The following is a 15,877-nucleotide window of genomic DNA, read 5'->3' as shown; positions in this document are numbered from 1 at the left end:
TGGGAAGTTCTACATCTTCTCACCCTGAGTAGAGCCATGCAGGAGTGAGCTCAACCCTCTGTCTTGGAGCATGCTGAGTCAAGGAGGGAGACCTTGGTCAGGGTCCCTGAAGCAGGGCCCTGACAAGGAATGCCTCCCTCAGAGATGTATGTGGTCTCGGTTGCTCACACAGGAAGCTGTGTGACTCAACTGTGTTGCCTGTCACTCCAAGTCAAGTCTCAAATCCCTGAGGGAAGACCCTTGACTCACGGGGATTGCTGTTTCAGTAGCAGCATCCTGATGCCCCCTCAGACATCTCTTTCTCTTTCACCTTCTAACTTCGGCTCCACTTTTTTGCTTTCTCCATGTTGGCCAGATGTTCTCTCTCCCTGCCATGCCTGCATTCAACAGGAAGCCCTCGTTGGCCCCAGGAGGAATCCATGCTGCTCTCTGGGACTTGTCGGCTTCTCTGGAAGGATGGGAAGGAGCAAGAGAGGCTCTGTCAGCCAGGTCAGTGTTCATGTTAATGCTGCTTAATTCTCGCTCTGTGATGAAAGCCTCGCTCGGAGACTTGATTGAGGTGAGTGTAGGTCAGATGAGGGGGTTTCATCCATCCAGCCAATCATTTATTTATCAGACATCCACAGAGCTGGCACAGGGGAGGAGGCAGAGGACTTCTTGGTTCTTGCCCTCAGGCTGACAAACAGGAAGAGGAAGTCAATTCCTGAGTGAGACTGCCCAGCTGGGCTGGGGGAAACACAGAGGGCCTGCTGTTACTCTGTAGCAGAGATACAGAGGCAAAGGGATGAGAAGGGGAGACTTGAGTTGGGTTTCAAAGACATGAGGTGGATGGTCACGGGACTGGCCAGTGCACAGGATCTCCTGGGAGGAAGTCCACACTGGGAGCAGGAGGGGCAATTTCCAGCTCCTGTTGCTGTGATATGACCCCGGGCAGGCCAGAGTCTCTGTGTCTTCACCCCCTTATCTGTCAAATGGGAAACAGTGTAACAATGCCTGTCCTGCTTGTCTGTCTCCCGGTGCTGCTAGGAGGACCGTAAGTGTCCATCCACTTGTAAGCATTTTACTAGGAAATGATGTCAAACTTCTAAAACAATAGAACTGGAAATAATACAGAGAATATCTTATCTATTTTCATTTGGATTTATCCGGTCTTCTCAGTTTATCCCATTTATTATTTATCCTTATATTCCCCACTCTTGAACACAGGACACATAGTTATATATCTGTATATGTACACTCAATTTTTTCTGAGTGCTTTGGGTACATGATATGTGTTAAAGCTCTTTACCCTGAATACTTCACTGTGCAATTTCCAGGAATAGGAATTGTCTCTTATGTACCTCAGTAAAGTTGGCAGTTTTATAGATTTAGCCAGGCATGGTGGCACGCATCTTTAATGCCAGCGCTCACAAGGCAAAGGCGGGCAGATCTCTGTGAGTTCTGCCAACCTGGTCTATATAATACGTTCCAGGTTAGCTAGAGCTCTGTAGTGAGACTCTAGTCTCATTTTTTTTCTGTAGATTTATATTAATACACTACTGTTGGCTGATCTGTCATCCATGTTACAGGTTTGTTTTTTAATTTTTGCTTTTGCTTGATCTGATAACGCCCTCTGTAGCGTTTTTTCCCTGCAGTGAAGGTCCAGTGAAGGGACAGAGACTGCATTTGTTTCCCACGTCTTTTTCGCCTCCTCTAATCTGAACTATCCCTATAGCCTTTTTTATCTGGTGTGATATTAATCATTCTGAAGAATACAATGCTGGCACTCACTGTTATTAACTGAACAGATTACAAAATTCCCATATTGGACACCTCAGTTCATCTTTTAACCAGCCTGGCAATATGGTCTTCCCTGTAGCCAGTATCTCCACCTTCTACAAAATGATTTGTCTTTCCTTTGTTCCACCTTGTGGAGAGAAGCTCGTTGAAGGCTCACAGGAAGCTAATCACTTCTTTGAAACACTTTCCAATACTCCAGAGATTGTGGGTCAATCCTCCGGGCAGATGATGCCATACTTAACCCCCGGCCCAGTCGAACAACCCGAGGGTCATCTGTCAAAGCAATTTGCTTCTGTAGGTTATAGTTCCTTTAGTGACTTCATGTTCAGGCCTTCCATGTAGTACAGAGTTCCCCAGTCCTCAGCATGGCAACTGAACCATGTGGAGCTTAATAAAGGTTTTCTTGAAGATCTGGTGAAGGGAGGGAGGGTTTAAGGCCTTGTGGACCTTCTGACTCACATCACTGATCTCTCCGATTCTGGTGGCAAATGTCAAGCTGCATTCTACAGTACACATGTTGCCAGCTTTTCTCACTGTCTTGGTCATGTGGATCTCAGCTCTGTACACCTGCCTGCGTTTCTCCTGATGGTGCTGAGCACCGTCATAGATAAGCATTATCTTGCCTTTTCACCTATCAACTCACTCTTAGGTGTTTTATCCTCAGCTCGGTGAAACTTCTGGCTTGCCCCTAAGGGTTTCTATCCTACTTTCTTCTCCTCTTGGTTCCACTGGGAAAAGAGGAAGCTGGTGGGTGCACAGTCCTGTTTTTACTGAGAAGTTTCCCCTTTTGTGTTTTTCTGAGACTTCTCTATGATTTGTCCTCGGTTAGGCATTCTTAGTGACGATATAACACAGGTGACACTGAGCTCTTGGGTGGTCACATCTGGAGGCAGGTGATGGCTGTCTGTTTCGCCTAGATGATCTTAGTATTGGTTATCTGATCAAGGTGGGGCTTCTTTTTCTACTGATTATTAGAGTTTTCTCCCTTGTAAGCTGTCAGAAGGAAGATACCATTGAACATTTCTCATCCAAGTCTCTCCTGAGTTAATGTCCATTCGTGATTCATGACCATCCCAGTCATGATGGTTACAAAAGTATTAATCTCCCAACTCCAGCTCCAACACAAACTCTACATTGGTCAGTCCTTATTGACTACTTAGCCCTTGTATTCTATAATAAGAAAAGGTCCATCCATCCATCCATCCATCCATCCATCCATCCCTCCATCCCTCCCTCCCTCCATCCATCCATCCCTTCATCCCTCCCTCCATCCCTCCCTCCATCCCTCCATCCCTCCCTCCATCCCTCCCTCCACCCCTCCCTCCATCCCTCCATCCATCCCTCCATCCATCCATCCATCCCTCCCTCTCTCCCTCCCTCCATCCCTCCCTCCATCCCTCCATCCCTCCATCCCTCCCTCCATCCCTCCATCCCTCCCTCCATCCCTCCATCCATCCCTCCCTCCCTCCATCCCTCCATCCATCCCTCCCTCCATCCCTCCATCCATCCCTCCATCCCTCCCTCCATCCATCATTGTGATGGCCAGCTTTCATTGTCAACTTGACACAACCTAGAATCACCCAGGAAGAGATTGAGGAATTATCTAGACCAGCTTAGCCCGTAAGAATGTCTGTGGAAAATTGTTTTGATCTCTTTAATTGATGTAGGAAGACCTGCCCTCTGTGGATGGCACCATTCCCCAGGCCATCTGAGCACAAGCAAGCAATGAGCAAGCACACATACATATATTTCTCCCCATTCCTGACTGTGGGTGTGACACAACCAGCTTTTTTAAGTTCCTACTTTAACTTCCCTGCTATGATAGACTACAAACCCAAATTGTAAGCTAAAATAACCCTTTTCTTCACTGAATTTCTTTTTGCCAGGATATTTTATCACAGCAAAAAAAGAAAACTAAGATTATCTATCATCTATCTATCTATCTATCTATCTATCTTTTCTCATCTATCTATCTATCTATCTATCTATCTATCTATCTATCTATCTATCTTCTATCATCTATCTGTCTATCTATCTATCTTCTATCATCTATCTATCTGTCTATCTATCTTCTATCATCTATCTATCTTCTATCATCTGTCTATCTTCTATCATCTATCTATCTTTTATCATCTATCTATCTATCTATCTTCTATCATCTATCTGTCTATCTATGCTTGCTATCCATCATCTCTAGTCTTCTATTATGGATCTATTGTTGATATGGTCTTATGAATTCCTAATTTTTTTAGGAATTCATGTTTATAGTTAATTGTTTTGTTGCTCAAATTGCCCCAGCTTTGGCCAGTGGCATTCTTTCAATATGGCTCCTCCACTGTGTGACACATCTCTTCGTTCAGAGAAGCATGTCCTTGTTTACACATAGCAAGAAGGGGTAGGCTTATTTTGTTTCAATTTTGCCCCATTCCTGGAATAAGCTGCTTCTTTAAGGAGTTCTGGGTCCTTTTAGTAGAGACTAGAACCTGGGTATCAAGTATACTCATTGGCTGGGGTATTTGGGTTTCCTGGTGCTATTAGTGATTGGAGCTTGGAAATACATGTGTGTGCACATAAGTATTCATGCACATATACACATAACTGTGTACACAAGCGTGTGAATAGGTTTACTTTGGTAAACTTTCATATGCATATACACATCAGGAATCAGGAATCCGCACCAATACCCCAGGACTCTTCTTGTTCTCATTCATTCTGTATTCACGTGTCCTTTGTCCTGGCTAGTTTATTGCCAGCTTGACAGAAGTTGGAGTTATCTGGAAAGAGGAACCTGAAATGAGAAAACGCCTCCATCAAATTGCTTGTAGGCAAGTCTGTGGGGCATTTTTTAATTAATTGTTGATGTGGAAAGGCCCAGCCCAATGTGGGTGGGTCTATCCCTGGGCAGGTGGTCCTCAGTGGTATTAGAAAGCAAATCGAGCAAGCCAGGAGGAGCAAGCCTGTAAGCAGTGTTCCTCTGTGGCTTCTGCTTCAGTTCCTACCTCCAGGTTGCTGCCTTCAGTTCCTGTCTTGGCTTCCCTCAAGGGACTGAAACCCAGAATATTTGAGCCAAATAAACCCTTTTTTCCCCAAACTGCTTTTGGTCGGTGTTTTATCACAGCAGTAGAAACCTAGCAAACACATCCTTTCCTGTCAGTGAGGACTCTGCAGTTCATTCCTCTATAAGAAACAACTCTGCTGTGAAGGATGCTGCATTTATTTGTGTTTTATTTCTGCCCCACCCATCTTTCTTGACTGCAGGGTACACACAGCCAAGCCCACCCCACACCCAGTGAATATGGTCAAATACTATCTTCATGAACCACATGAACCAACATCTGGATGGGTTCTTTCTCTTCTTCCCCACTTCAGTATGATTATAATCAGAGAGAGAGAGAGAGAGAGAGAGAGAGAGAGAGAGAGAGAGAGAGAGAATATCAGAGCTGCAGAGATCTCTACACAGGCAGGCTCAGCAGTTGTATTTGGGGTAGAAGCTGGGGTCAGGTGGAGTGGGTCACTGGAACAATTTGATCTGTCCTGGACCATGAATGTTTTGGCAGGGCCACTGTGGTTGAGAACCTTTGAGGATACCTCCATGTGACCAGTGCAGGGGAGTCGGTGACCTTAGCCTGGCAAGTCAAGAATAGTGCGAAAGAGTTGTTTGAGCCACTGGGTGAGATTATGTGGTACCAATCTTGAGTTGCTTTCTGTGATGTGAGCATCTCCTCTCTGACTTGACAAGAGAGGTGCTGTAGTCACAGTGCAGGACCCTTCATGGATACCTCATGGGTACCCAAACCTGTAGATGATCGAGTCCCTTATGTAAAAATGGCACAATATCAGCATATAACCTGTGCATATGTTCCTTCCTGCCATTTAAATCACCTTGAAATACTCACGACACCTCTTACAACATGAACGCTATGCTAATAGTTGTTTTGTCCTGCCACTTAGGGAAAAATAATAAGAAAGACGCTTGTACATGTTCAGTACAGATGAAACGTTTTGTTTAATTGCGTGCGCGCGTGCGCGCGCGCGCACGCGCATGTGTGTCTTTTGAATAGAGTCTTACTCTGAGGAGACTAGGATTGAATTTGCTATATCCTCCTTCCTCAGCCTCACAAGTATTGTTGCTACGTGAGGCATGGGCCACCATGCCAGCTTGATGAATTCTCACTCTCAGCTGTTGGTTGATTCCATGGGTGAAGAACCCAAGGATTCAGATGATGGCCAGCTGCATTGAGGTGCCGCTGCCCGGTGGTGGCAATATTTCTGCTCACTGATTGGTCACCATGGTGCTAGTAGACTGGAATTCCAGGAGGACGGCTTAAGGTGTGGCCCTGGGATTTGAGTTGTGGGAGTAGAAAAGAAGATGAAGGTGGGCTCATGCCCACCTGGGACTTACCCGAGAAGTCTCAGGGATACATGAGAGCAGGGACCCTCCACTCCCACTGCAGCGAAGCTTGAGCTTTCTGCCAACAGAGCTGAGGGCTTGCAGCCTTGCGATGCAGGCATTAAGGCTGAATGGAAGCCTGTGATATTCGGGTTGCTCTTACATAGAATCACCACAGAGACCACTGAGCCCCGTCCCTCCCCCAAACGCAGCTGTCCCTTGCAGCCACCCTGACAGATGGCCAGTTTGCATCGTACTAATTACCATTTGTTCCTCTCCTTCCGGTGTGAACGACATGCCCTCTTCTCCCGTGCCTGGTTACCCATCTAAAGAAAGCGGCCGTCATCTTTTTGCCTCGCCTGTCTCCCCACAAATTCACCTCTGAACTTGGAGGGGGGCAGCTAGGCCCCAGGGCCCACAGATACTCCATGTTGCCCACGGCTCCTGGAACTCAGATCAGGGCCAGGACTCTGTTTTCAGTACTTCCCACACCTCTCTGTTCTTTGGCTTACTGCCTTTGCCACTGGAGTTGAACTCTATCGGGGGTGGATTTTCCTCTCACCATCACCTGTTGTCAATGGCCAGAACGGAGGTGAGCACAGGTCAGCAATCAGCATCCTCTGTCGTTGGATGAGATGCAGCCGCCACTTGACGCCAATGGGGGAAACGTTCAAACTCTCTTAGCCTAGAGTGTGAATGCTCAGGCCCACAGCTGCAGTCTTCAGAAAACCTACTCAAAGGTGTCTTATCATCCGCAGCTTACATGGATGGGATTCTCTGGCAGTCCTAGCTCCCTCGGGTAGGAGGCTGCAGAGAGGCCCATAGCTCCACAGTGGCCTGTGGCTGCAGAGAGACCCATAGCTCCACAGTGGCCTGTGGCTGCAGAGAGACCCATAGCTCCACAGTGGCCTGTGGCTGCAGAGAGGCCCATAGCTCCACAGTGGCCTGTGGCTGCAGAGAAGCCTGTGTCCCATACAGCTCTGCAATTCCAGAGTTTGCACCAGGGTTCTTGAGAAATCAGATTCCCAGTGTCTTTGCCTCACTGGACAATCTTCTCATATGGATCCAGGAGCGCTCTGCTTCTGAGCTCAGCCCAGGGGATCAGCATAATCAGGACTTGAAGGGAACAGGAAGGACAAGCAGGAGACCCTTAAGGAGGGAATGAGGGTTAATGAAAGGAACTGCTGAGTCCCCGTTCCCATCCCCCACCCCATCCCCAGGCATGTTTCTCTTTTTATTTTCCCAACAGGTTAGCAGCTGGGACTGCATGGCACATTTCAGGCCAGCCCTGGCTATACATTTAAACATCCTTGGCGATGTAGTTAGCTTCTTCGCATTGCATTGGAAACTTTGGTGCCAGGGTACTTCCTCAGTTGTGCTAATGAAGGGTCTGCATCCTCAGAAGACCTTGGTTCATTATAATATCATTTGTATTGTGATTTTTAGCCTCCCCTACCCCCTTTGTAGCCTCTTCAGAGGATCATAGGAAGAAATACCCTAAAAGGGAGAGAGCTGGTCTACTGCAATTTGGGAGGGGAAAAGGGTCACCTTATCTCCATGAATATGCCAGCCATCTCATAAATATTCATAAAACTCTTTAAAAAAACCTACAGTGGAGCGTGCAGTGGGCTGACATCTTCTTCCCCTAGTCAGGTCAGCCAGCTCCAGTCTCTCCAGGGTCTACTATCCCTTTGCTTGGCTTTGTTAAATAAACTTCTGCTTAAGCGGTATCTCTCAGCTGAGTTCTTCCCTTCTAGAGGACAAGAGCAAACCTTCCCCTGCGGCACTGAGATGGGAAATAAAGCAGAAGGAACAGGCTTTGAGCTCGAGTTTGCCTTCCTTGGGAAGATAAGCAGCTGGACATGCAGTGAGGGGACAGAGGAGCAGGAGACCGGAGGCGCATTGGGAGCTAACCCCTAAGGGCCCGAGAGGACCAGGTCGACATCGGTTAAAGCTGGTGCTACCTTAGAGTTCCTCTGCAGTTTGTGACCACTAACCCCTGGAATATCCTGGCAATGTCAGCGGGAAAACTCTCCTCCCCGGAGAGTCCTTTATTGTCTCAAGCCCTAAATAATTGCAATGGTTCCAGTTTAGTGTTAATACTTCTGGAAGCTTCAAATTAGTAGATTTTAATTATGTACTCATTAGTGAACACTGAGGGCACATGGAAGTTAATTCAGAGGGGTTTCAGTTGTTCGTTTGGTGCCCGATACTCTTGGACTTCCTTCCTGTGGTGGGGGACAGTGGTGGTTGTTCGGAGTGAGTCATCAATTGCTGGAATGGAGCATGTTCGGTGTATTCTGTCCCCATCCCTGATGCTGCCCGTTCATATACCTAATGAGCAGATGCCCACCGAGAGGATGGCACAACTGTGTTGGAAGAGCAGCAGTAAGCTGAGCCTGGCAGCACAATCCCATGGCGGGGGGGGGTTGAGAAAGGGGGATTTTGAGACAGACAACTTAAGCTATATAGCCCATTTCAGGCCAACTTAGGCTTCATAGTGAAATGTTGTATCAAAACTACCCACAAATATCAAAACCAAAGCTAAAAATCCAAAAACTAAAAACATCAAGGGCTGGGGATATATTTCAGTGGTATAATGCTTCTTTAGCATTCAAAGCCCCAGCATAAAAAAGAATAATCAATCAACCAATAATAATAAAATAAACAGATAAATAAATAATTTTTTTTGTGTGTGTATCTTGAGTTGCTTCAATTCTGCCTTTCTGTGGAACTTGAATTTTTACCTGTATTTGGAAAACAATGAAAGTATAAACCATGCAGTATAATTTTATTAAATGCAGATTTTTAGTTCATATGTGAAATAGTTTGCTTAACTTTGATGCCTTTAAAATAATATCTTCATTATTTCTTTAAATTATCTTTATAATCTCTTTAAAATTAAAATTCATTATTCTTTTAAAAGCATTAACTCCTGATTGTTGAAAGCTAAAGAATGAACCCCAAAAAAAGATAAAATACTATGTCATTGGCACAATTCAATATTTGCATAAAATGAGCCATTTGCAAATATTTGGGTTTTATTAAAATTCACTTATTAATTGCTAGACAATTATTTACCTAAATATTATTTTTAAGAATTCTTTTATTGGAATTATTATATATATGAGATTCAGTAAAAAGATTTTTTTCACTGTTTCTTTTCTAGCTATCACTATCATGTGTTTCATCTCCCTGTCATCACTGAAAATAATTTTATTGATGAAAGGAAAAGATTTTTAAAAAATAATCCCCTCCAAGTGTGGGATACATGTGAGATCCCATTGACCATAGAAGGTGGCCCCTGATTCTGGTGTCCCCCCCTCCCAGGGACAAGGACCCACAAGATACAGGCTCAGCTCAGGCGACTGGGAGGAGCTACAGAACTTTCTAGGGACCTGGAAAGCTTTGCTATGAAGTAGGTGGTCATGGTAAACACACCGACATTAAGATACAAATTCAACTGCAACAGCACTATGATAAACTCCAAGGTAAGAATGGTCTTTACAAAATAAGAATTGTACTCCCCTCTCCTTCTCCAAGGCCGTAGTTCTATGGCTTAGAATCCAGGTCCCATCTATCTGCTGTTTTCTTACCCGCCATATATAGAGTTACCCTGTTCATGTGGCCCAATGTGGCTGTCACAAGAGCACGCATTCCAACCAGTAAGAAGGAAAGATTAGTAATGGAAGACACGTCTTTCCCATAAGCCTTGTCTATAACTTACGTTACTTTTACTCACATTCCATAGGCTTAGTTTAGTCACATGGCCCTAGCTGGAAAGGAAGCTGGGAATTCCTTTTTTAAGTTTTATTTTATTTTTATGTGGGAATGTTTTACCTGTATGTATGTCTGTGTACCACATGTGTGCCTACTGCCCTCCGAGGTCAGAAGAGGGAATCTGGAACTAGGGTTATGAGCGGTTGTGGGCCACTGTGTGGGTGCTGGGAACCAAACCTGGGTCCTCTGTAAGAATAAATGTTCTTCACTGCTGAGCCAGCTCTTCAGACCCTTCCTTGCTTTTTTAAACAATTAAATGCTTTTTATTTTATTGTGTTAAATATCTGGTTTTATGGTCATGTTTAGCTGAAAGGAGAGACTGCTATTTGCCCAGCTAAAAATTTGGATCCATGAACAGAGGGGAAAATAAGTATTTGGGGACAACCACAGATTTCTTTCACTGAACAGCGATGTTTAGCTTTTGTATGTTAGAGAGTGTTTCCACAGGGTACAGTATCCATCTGGTGACCACCATTCTGAAGAAAGCTGCTCCAATTGCTAGAATACCCTGCCTGGGGACCAGAGGTAAAGAGGGATGTAGGAGATGGGTCCATCTTCTTCTTCTGCCTGGCTGGCCCCAAAGTGGTCATGCTTTGTGTTTTTAAGTAACTCAGTGTTGTACATTCAACTCAGCTGACTCCGGCGGATGAATTAAGGAAGTCGAGGATAAAATGGTTTTCCCTAAATTTGTCCTCAGACCCACCCAGGACGTCTGCTAAAAGCGTCTCCTAGACAGCCCTGTAGATTCTGATTCACTGCTTCAGGAGGGGACCCAGGGAACTGCAGGCTGAACATTGCTCCTGTGATTTAAAAAAATAATTTTTAAAATTGGACTGAAGAGATGGTTTAGCAGTTAAAAGTGCAAACTCTCATAGAATGCATACAGAGGATCCAAGTTCAGTTCCTGGCATTGAGCTCAAAGCTGCCCAAAGTCCAGGGGATCCAGGACTAGATCCCTCTTCTAGACTCTCTGGGCATTGTTATTCATGTATACTTACCCCTATGAAGACACAGACACATACACATAATTAAAAGTAAAATAAATTTTAAATCACAGGTGGCCTCAATCTAAGTATGTAGTCAAGGATGACCTTGTACTTCTGATCCTCCTGACTTCACTTCTCAAATACTGGGATTATAGGCATGTGATGCTATGCCCAATTTTATGCAATGCAGGGGCTTGAACCCAGGACTTACAGCATTACTAGGCAAGCACTCTACCAACTGAACTACCTATGCCCCTTGCCTGGTATATCCAGAGCCTTTGGAACGTGGAAACTCTCCACAGGGGTATCAAAAACATCACCCAGGACAGGTACTTTGGCACTGGGGACTTTTGGTGCTTGGAGTAGAAGACTGGGCAGGGTTGGGTGTCTGGTACAACTCTTGGGACTTATTTTGAGGTCCCTCACTAGGTGGAGTTGGCATCTTTTTCCTCTGTTCTCCTCCACCAGCATGAGTCACCTGCTTTCATGTGTCTGCTGTCTGGTTGGTCTTCTCCCTGCCAACTGCTTCCTTTCCACTTTCCGTGAGGAGAGCGAGCTGATGGGTCAAGCTAATTGCTACTGAACTGCTGCTTTCTGCACCTGGTGCTCCACGGGCCTGTAGTCAGCTTCTGAACGGGATGCCCTGGAGCCAGGTGCCCATCTGGGATCTCAACTGCAGACAGGCGAGGGTTCAGCGGCAGGCTCCAGCACCCCGCTCCACCACCAGCCAGCATTCCTGCCTCAGTTAATAAGACAGGGTCTGCTCCCACCCTGAGAGATGGTGTGATGGAGCCTGAAAGAGAAAGATGGACCTGCAAATGAGGTGGAGGGGGGGGGGGCTAAATGCACTGTCTGTGTTTGGTCTTGGTGTTCCAAGCCTGGGGTGTGTGGCCTCTCTCTCAAGTAGCCTTGGGGATCTTCGGCGTGCAGCCGCCTCTGCCTCACAAGCATATTGCATGCCTTATGAAGTACACATGACAGCCGTAGAAGAGTTCATCACACAAGAATAATTATCGTGCACAGGTTCATCCACTGCAGAGGGGAAAGTGCACGTTACTGAGTCTTCCTAGCTGTTGAGGAGGAGGTGGGAGGATCAGTGGAGGGGAAATTGAACATGAGACATTTCCCTGCCTGACCCCCAATCATCTCGGCTGCCTGTCACATCGCCATAGGATAGCATTTTCCTCTTGCACGGCAGGAAGCCAGGCCACACACCAGAGCCTGCCTGTGCCCAGAGTCCTTCCTTCCAGCACTCTGTGCCTACTCTGAGGTTGGCAACTCGTGGCAGGAAGGTGACCGTTGCCTCCCAGCCCATTAACCCAGCCCACGCAGAGGAAGGTTAATGGAACTGAGATGGAGCTGGCAGGAGAGGGAGAGCCCTGAGGGGACCACACAGCCCATCTTATGTCCCTCAGCCTGCTCTTTCTCTTTCCAGGCTCTGGGCATCTCTGTCCAAAGACAGAGGAGGGGAGGGGAGGGGGTAAGGGGTCTACTTTCTCATACTCTTACCTACAAATTCCTGAGGGAAGGGAGCCATCAGCTTGGTTATCGTTAGGAAAGACTACTTTGTATCCCCCTTAGACAGTGTCGTTTGATTGGCGTATGGGTACAGATGGAGGTAGGCTGCTCATCTCCACAATGAATCTGCTTCTTGCTAGGAGTGGCCCCAAAAGGGCAAGAGAGAAGACATGCACCCACATGGCATAGATATGCCTGTGAGCCTGGCTCCCAGGAAAGATCATTGATGTTTGAGTGGAAAGAAGGAGCTTGAAGAGTTACAGATAGGGCTGAGGTCAGAGGCAGTCTGTGGTAGAGATAGGAGGTGAGAAAGCCACCTTCTAGAGGAAATGAGACTAGAATACAGATTTCACAGATGAGAACGGCACACTTCAGAACTCGAGTTCTGGGTAGACCATCACACTTGTTGATCTGAAAACCACCCAAGGCTGCTCAAATTACTTTCCTGCTGATGTGGAAAGCAACACCCTCCTGGGAGCCTGACTTCACCCTATGACCTGCTGGGCAATGGCGCAACACTAAAGGTTCCACACAGTCCAGGCTCTGAAGGGAGAACCTTCCTTCCAAAATCCTGCTCTCTCACTAGGTGCATCCTCCCATAGCAGAATGTACACAGTTTGCACACACACAAAGAACCAATCAATCACCACATATACTCACGCCTTCTGACGACACAAAAGCAGGTTGTTTAGGAAGCAGTTAGGGCCGGATACCAAGAAGGGCTTCCTAACACATATGGAATGATTCATCTCTTACTAGTGCTCTGTGTACCGCATACTGCATCTACCATGGGGACTGAAGAGCCACATCAGGTAGCTCTAGGAGGTCCTGGCCAGCAGAGAGGCCTGGAAACCAATCACCTGTCTCAACGCTCCACCATCCCCTTCGGGTCTTTGTTCTTGGCCCAGGGACCTTCCACCAAAACCGAAACCAAGCTGGGAATGAAGGTGGGGACCTAGAGGCACCACTGTTTGGAAAGCCTCTTTGGTAACTGTGGACGTGGTTAGAAGCACAGAGGTGCTGCCTCCCAGTACATGCAAGCTCCTCCTACTCTCCTATTTCTTAACAGATGCTGAATGCTCTAGAAGACTGCAAAACACGTCCCTGAACTTGTGGTTCAAAGGTATATTCTGATCATTGGCTACCAAAGTCTAGATTTTAGACTACTGGCTCTGGAGATGATCGTGTGTGTGTGTGTGTGTGTGTGTGTGTGTGTGTGTGTGTGGTTTTGGAGCACAAAAAAAAACAAAAAAAACAAAACAAAACCAGAATCAGAACTTGATGAAAGAGGTTTCTTAGTTTGCAGGAAGGAGTGTGGGATCCCCACCAGCCTTTCCTTAGTGCGTAGATGTGAATAAGGACTGCACAGATTAGATAGATTAGATTCCATTCAGAAACTGCTGGCTTAGGAAATTCAAAGTGGAACCCAAAGAGGGGCCAAGTCTGTGCTCACCTGGTTCCTAGAAGCTTGTTCCAACCTCTCCATTCCTTGGGGGAAATGGGAGGTCTTCATGTTCGAGGGAGGAGGAAGAGAAATTCCTCAACCTGATTTGTCAGGAATCTACCAAGCCCAGTCCATGTGAGCTCCTGGAACTAAGCACCTAATTTGTCAGAGTAGCAGGGACTTGTCCCCAGACTCAGAGGCATCTTGGGAAGTGCAGGGAGAGACAGATGTGTATGATTCCTCCATGAAGGGCTCAGAGGAGATGGGGAGCAACTCATCCTTTCTACCCATTCTACCCCCATGCACAGGGTGGTGCTGCTCTAGAAAATATCCCCCTCGAGGGAAGCTGAACACTCTCCAGGTGTCCCATGCTCCTGTATGCTTGGGGCCTGGAGCCTGAAGAAACACTGGTCCTAAAACCCTTGGAGTCTCCTAAGTCATAAGGTAGAGGAGGGTGAGGGGAGGAGGAAGGGAAGCGGGAAAGGAGAGGAGGAGGAGGGAGAGAGTTTTGGTCAGACAAGTGAGTGTGTCTGGAATGCTGCCTTCAGGTTAGGGTCTGGAGGCTGGAGAGACCAAAGCAGGATTAGAGGGCTAGAATTTTCAACTCTGCTCTCCCCAGGCTCCTCCAGGAATGGGAAGAGGACAGTCTGGGGATGGATTCACCAGGCATCTGAAGTGAGGGCAGTTTAGTAGTATGAGTCTTGGAAGTGATGTCATCTGCTGCCATCTCCAGACAGTGTCGGAGTAAGCCCATTGATGACTTGTTTACACTTTGTTGGTACGGGAGAATGACAGGATTGGTTTAACGTGAACAAAATGACAATGTTGTCAGAGCCCCAGTTCTCCCTGGTCCCTAGGTACCGACACATAAAACAGACGATGCTTATGCCGTGAAGATGACTGGTCGCGGCTGCTGGAAAGGATGCCCACAGCGGGCCTCTTCAAGGTGGTGGGATTTGAACTAAAGCTGGAATACAGACAGGAAACCAGCCCTGGGTATCCTGGGATAAGACGAGTCCAGGAAACAGAACTTCAAAAGTAAAGGCTCCAAGGAAGGGATGAGGTGAGTTCTAGGCCACAGGCACAGGCCAGTGGGCCGGCTTTCTGTGAGTGAGCAGAGACTGCTGGAGAAGGGAAGGATGGGCTAGTAAGGAGCCTGTCGTTCACCGAGAAGGAAGCCTGCTGTAGGGACTGGAGGCAGATTAGTCACTGCAGCCAGATGTGTGCAGCTGTGGAAAGGTGGTTGAGTATTTGTAAGCAGAAATAGAGAGGATTTGGCCATTTGGGAGACAGTTTGCTGATGGTCTTGAGCTAAAGGCCAAAGAAGATGGGCATCCTGTAGAAGGCACTGGTGTTTCAGGCTTGGTGCAAGACTTGGAAAGGCAGAATTATACCAAATGAATTGGAGAGCGGTGGGAATCCACAGCCCCACTCTTTGATCCTAAGAGGAACGAAGTCCTCCTCCACAGAGATATCCATGATCTAAGTCTCAGAGCCTGTGAACATGTTCAGTTACGAGGCAAGGGGGACTTAATGCTGCAGATGGACTTAATGCAGCTAAGAAGCTGTGTGGTGGGCAGGGCACTCTGATGACTGAGATGGGCTAACAGAACCAAAGGGTCCTTAGCAGAAAAGGGTGAGTCTAGAGAGCCAGGGTCAGAGTGACAGACACATGAATATGTTGTCCAGCTTGCTGATTTTGAAGATATGGGAAGGAGCCATTACCAAAGGAAGCAGGTTTAGAGACGGGAAAAGGTGAGAAAATTCTGCCCAGCTTCCAGGAGAGAAGTAGCCCTGTCTTCACTTTGAGGGCTCAGTTGGAGCCCAACGCCCAGAACTCCAAGCCTATAAACTGTGTTGTTTTACGTTGCCCAATTTGTAGCAATTTGGTGAAATACTAACACACCACATCATCTCTAATAATTGAAGAAGTATCTCTGAGAAGCACCAGGGGTTTCAAGACTGGAAGTCCAAGGTCAA

General features: G+C 46.8%; 1 long non-coding RNA gene across 1 annotated transcript; it reads left to right on the top strand.

The window, feature by feature from the left end:
* The first annotated feature begins 363 nt into the window (after positions 1-363).
* LOC119088418 lies at positions 364-8,852 on the top strand. Its single transcript, XR_005092088.1, has 2 exons — positions 364-489; positions 7,927-8,852. It is a non-coding gene; the product is annotated as an uncharacterized LOC119088418 (long non-coding RNA).
* The last annotated feature ends 7,025 nt before the right edge of the window (positions 8,853-15,877 follow it).

This window comes from Peromyscus leucopus, chromosome 7 (genome assembly GCF_004664715.2).
Source record: "Peromyscus leucopus breed LL Stock chromosome 7, UCI_PerLeu_2.1, whole genome shotgun sequence".
NCBI classification, from domain to species: domain Eukaryota; kingdom Metazoa; phylum Chordata; class Mammalia; order Rodentia; family Cricetidae; genus Peromyscus; species Peromyscus leucopus.
This window is presented reverse-complemented; position numbering and strand designations above follow the sequence as displayed.